Source organism: Phascolarctos cinereus, unplaced genomic scaffold (assembly GCF_003287225.1).
Source record: "Phascolarctos cinereus isolate Bilbo 61053 unplaced genomic scaffold, phaCin_HiC Scaffold_4;HRSCAF=312, whole genome shotgun sequence".
In the NCBI taxonomy this organism is placed as follows: domain Eukaryota; kingdom Metazoa; phylum Chordata; class Mammalia; order Diprotodontia; family Phascolarctidae; genus Phascolarctos; species Phascolarctos cinereus.
Genome location: NW_027555847.1, coordinates 204,371,794 through 204,377,266, shown reverse-complemented (window position 1 = coordinate 204,377,266; position 5,473 = coordinate 204,371,794).

The following is a 5,473-nucleotide window of genomic DNA, read 5'->3' as shown; positions in this document are numbered from 1 at the left end:
AACATTTCTTGTTTATACATACACATCATGTTTTCTCCCTATTTTACTGTAAGCTCCTTGAGGGTAAGGACTATGCTTTCCCTTTCTTTGCATCCCCAGCTTGGCACAGTTGCTGTTGAATCATTTCAGTTATGTCTGACCCTTTGTGACCCCATTTTGGGATTTTCTTGGCAAAGATATTAGAGTGGTTTGCCATTTCCTTCTCCAGCTCATTTTACAGATGAAGGAACTGATACAAACAGAGTTAAGTGACTCACCAAAGGTCACACAGCTAGTAAGTATTTTGAGGCCAAATTTGAACTCAGGAACACGAACCTTCCTGATTCCAAGCCCAGTGTTCTATCCGCTATATCACCTACCTGCCCCACTTAGCACAGCACCTGGCATGCATTACATACTTGAGGACCTGACTTGAGTCATCCTCCAAGGCCTTTCCTGGTAATAGATAACAAACATTTTATGAAACCGTTATAAGGTACCAGGAACTATGCTAAGTGCTTCACAAATATCTCATTTGATTTTCACAAAATGCTGGGCGTCAGCTATTAACCCTATTTTGCAAATGAAGAAGGTGAAGCAAACAGAGGTTAAGTGACTTGCCCAGGGTCAAACAGCTAGTATGTGTCACATTTGAACTCAGGTCTCCTTTACTCTAAGTTCTTAACTCTATCCACTGCATGGTGTAGCTATCTCTTACAGAAGGAGTTAATGCTGTCCCTCTTGGATTCCTTGTTTATTTTCTTTCTGGTTTCAATTTATTTTTCTGCGTACTTGCTATATATGCTCTGAATATGAGCTTTTTCATTTTGTTTCATTTTTTTTCCTTCAGATATTCCTTGCCTAGGACAGTGTCAGGCACAAAGGAAATGCTTAATCACATGCTTTTTTTAATTGAATTTAATTGGGATGGTGGAAAGTGGAGGTTTGTGGTTAATCACCACCATGCTCTTTGAGACAACAGCCTCTACTTCTAGTGTGTACAAAGGGGGAATTAATTGTAACCATCAATACGTATTGATGGTTATAATAATTTTTGTTATATTGTAATATATAACAATGTTACAATAATCATCAGTATTGTCTCCCCTGCTCCCAGGGGTCCACTATAAGCATTTAGTTAAATGAGTAGTATTTAATAGCAGAGATTCCCGAAAGATCTGGGTTCAGCTCTTGCCTCAGACAATTACTCACTGTGTAACCCTGGGGAAATCATTTAACCTCTCTAGGCCTTCATTTCTTCATATGTAAAATGAGGGAGTTAGTGCCAGGCATGGTGGTGTAGCTTCTAATTCCTGCTACTAGGGGGGATGAAGCCAGTAGATCCCTTGAGCTTGAGGAATTCTGAGCTGTAGTAACCCTGAGATAGAAGGGTGGGGTGGGCTCAGACTGCCCAAGGAGGGGCAAACTGGCACATTTTGGAGATGGAGCACCTTATAGCTTCCTTGTGGATCAACAGCTGAATTTTTAGCATGGGCTAGAGAGACTTAGGGCAGCTGGTGCAGTGCATAGAATGTCTGGCCTCAGACACTTGCTGGCTATGTGATCTTGGGCAAGTCACTTAACTCTGCCTCAGTCTCCTCATCTGTAAAATAAGCTGGAGAAGGAAATGGCAAACCACTTCAGTATCTTTGCCCAGAAAACCCCAAAATGGGGTCACAAAGAGTTGGACACAACTGAAATAACTGAACAATAACAGGGACTTGGCCTCAACAAACAAAACTAACACCACACAACAAAATGAATGAATAAATAAATAAATAAATAAAAATGAAGGGCTGTTTTTGATGGCCTCTAAGGTCCCATGCATCTCTAAAATTTTGAGCCTATGAGCCTAAACCACAATGGCTCTTGCCTCTTCGGCAGCTAAGGAAGACAGGAAGAAGGGAGTCACCAAAGTAGGAGGAGAAAGATAGTATCTGATGTAAGAGAGGCAAATGCTGGGAGCAGGTACATGGTGCAGTGGGTCAGTCCTGGAGTCAGGAGGCTCTGTTAATCTGGTCTTACACACTTACTAGCTCTGTGACCCTGGGCAAGTCATTTAACCTCTACTTTCCTCAGTTTCTCATCTGTAAGATTGGGATGCACTGGAGAAGGTAATGGCAACCACTCCAGTATCTTTGTCAAGAAAACCCCATGAACAAGTCCTTGGGATCACAAAGAGTTGGACATAATTGGCAAATGTTGCTTACTCTTCAAGGGCTATCTCATGGACTCAAGTCCTTACTGAGCTCTCCTCTGTACCATTCCATTTAGCACTTAGGATCATAGTGTCATAATTGCTCAAAATGAGAAACAAGAAGCCCTTACTGTCAGCAGAGATAGTAGTGGGTTAGAAACTATTATGTACAGAAATAATAGAGCCCTTTCTTTCCTGGGCACCTTGGGCAGATCTTAGAAATCATCTAGTCTAATCTTTTCTTTTTATAGATGAGGAAACTGAGTGACTCAGGAGAAGGTTAAGTGACCTGCCTCTGGTCATTTATTGGCATAGCTGGCACTATGGTACTACTACTGGGTACTAACCCACATGTTAGTCTTCTAGTTTCTAACACAATGGGACAATGGGAATACAGGGTCTCATTTCTTGTCTTTCTTTGGAGCTTTGCAAGCGCTCCTCTTGATTCCAATAGCTCCCCAAACTCCAAGCCTTTAGTATCTTCCTGGCCAAGTTAGACAGAAAGTTTTCTCTCTTTCACTGGGAATGGAACCATTGTGCTCAGTATCCTCTTAGAAAACTTTTATTCTTACCCATGCAAGCTCACTCACCCATGGAATAAGCAAGTTGAGGAAATTGCTTAACGTGAGCCCATGAAGAACTTAGCTCAAATCCCACCTGAGACACATCTTAGCAGTATGACCCTTGGTAAGTTACTTAGCAGCTCCAGCCTCAGTTTTCTTATCTGTAAAATGAAGGGGTTGGTTTCTATGACCCAAATGTATGATCCTATGACCTGATCACCTGTGATCTAATTAATATAAAGAATTCCCTTTACCAATGGACAGCCACACATGCTCTGCAATTTATAATCTCAGTGAGTTGCCTGGGGACACTCAAAGGTTAAGGTCTGTGTCACAAGTACAACATGAACCCATGTCTTCCAGAATATGAGACTGACTGCCATATTGCACATGCCATATTGCTTCTCATTCTTCCAAAAGGTAAACATTTAATGATATTGTTGAAAGGATGAAATTAACACAAAGGAGTTTTAGATTATTCATTATATATATCATCAGCTTGTGGTCTAATGGGAGTGATATGTGTATACAAGTGAGTACTTGCAAGATTTATACAGTGTAGCTAAAAGGTAATCTTAGAGGGAAAGGCTCTAATAGCTAGGTACAGCAGCCAGGAAGCCTCCCCATCTCATATACTTACTAGCTGTGTGACCTTGGGCAAGTCACTTAACTACTTTTTCCCCAAGTTTCCTCATTTGAAAAATGAGGACAATAATGGCACTCACGTTCCAAAGCTGTTGTGAGGATTGACTAATATTTGTGAAGCACTTAGCATAGTGTCTGATACATAGTAAATGCTACATAAATGTTAGTTGCTGTTGTTGTTAGCAGTTGGGGGAGGGGTGGACAAAGGAAAGACCTGAAAAACAGGGTTTCTAAGACATGAAGGAGAGGAAAGAAAACATTCTAGACATGGGGGACAGCCAGTGCAAAGACACGGAGATGGGAGATGGAATGCCTGTCTTCATGGTAGATGTAGTAGTGGTATTGCTGGGCCAAAGGGTACAGCTTTATAGCCCTTTGGGCATAGTTCCAAATTGTGTTCCACAATGGTTGGACCAGTTCACAACTCCACCAACAGTGCATTAGGGTACCTATTTTTCCTGGATCTGTGATTCCTTGGAGCCAGCTTGTCTGAGCAGATAGAGAACTGGCCTAAGAGTTAGGAAAACCTGTGTTCATGTCCTATTTCTCAACACAAACTGACAATATGACCTTGGGCAAGTCACTTAACCTCTCAATGATCCAGATATCTCTGTAAGACTATATATGTATGTAAGACTATACATGTATGTATGTATATGTGACTACTACCAGAGTCACAGAGAAGGTGCTGGCCTGCTTTGATAGAGGAAACTTCATGGTCTGGGAGCTCCTTATGCCAATGAAATCACACAAAGGCATCATACCTGGGTACTTCAATTTACAAATAACTTCTGTGGTTCCAAGTTCTTCCTCTTTCTCACTCCCTATAATGTTTCACTCCACACACAGATGGTCATACCCTGGATCTTGTCAACATCCTTAGGTATTCCACCCCAAACACCACAACTCAGAGCTCCTGTATCTCCTCCCATTTCTCTGTGTCTCACTGCTCTGAAACCTCTTCAGTGTCCTCTTCTCCAGCCTCTAGGCTCTCTCCCCTGCCCTGTCCTGCTTTCTGAGGCCATTGCCTGCTCTCATGTCACTTTCCTGTCTTCGAAATCTTGAGCCATTAGTGAAGCAGTTTGACTTTACAATGCTCTAAGTCTTTGAATTCTTTTCTCCATTTGCCCTATTGTGGTTCATCCTCTTGTAAAACCCAACCCTGGCTTACTCTTATTATATACTTTCTGTTGTTTTTGTTCAGCAGCGTCTGACTTTCCATTACCCCACTTGGGGTTTTCTTGGCAAAGATATTGGAGTGCTTTGCCATTTCCTTCTCTAGCTCATTTTGTAGATGACAAAACTCAGGCAAACAGGGTGAAGTGAATTGCCCAGGGTCACATAGCTAGTAAGTGTCTGAGGCTGGGTTTGAACTCATGTCTTCCTGACTCCAGGCCTGCTGCTCTGTCCACTACACCATTTTCTTTTTGCTTCTACAGTTGATGACACTGGAGGAAATGATACAAAAGCACTGGAAGTGTCCACTACAAATGTGTGTTAACCAACTTCAACCATGTCCTTCCTCACTTCTGTACAATAATTCTACATCTCCCTGACGAATTTTATCACGACCTGCAAAGGTGTTTCAAAACTTCTGTCTTCAAGTGAATGACACCAGCACCTCCCACCTCCCCCTCAGTAAAAGCTTTCACCTTCACTGAAAAACTGAGGTCATCCATCCCAGATTCTGGCAGTGTTATGAAAAATGAGTTGGAAAAGGAGAGCTTGGATCCAGGAGAACAATCAGGAAGACTATGATGGTGATCCGGGCAGAGGCAATAAGGGTAAGCTAGAGTAGTAGAAGTATGAATCACATTAAGGTGGCCTGGGTTAGCTAATGGAGTTCTGCACTTGGTATTAGGAAGATGTAAGTTTAAATCTCATCTCAAATACTTACTAGCTTCATAAATAGCCGTGTGACTTTTTAAGTTCATTGAGCCCTGGTTTCCTAATATGTAAAAGGAGGATGTTACACTCTGCTGCTTCAAAGGTCCACATCTAAATCTATGATGTCATGATCTTAAGCTCTGATTGGCTGATCAGATCTCTTTCCATTGTGATAACTATTGGGATGGGAATGAGAAACAGG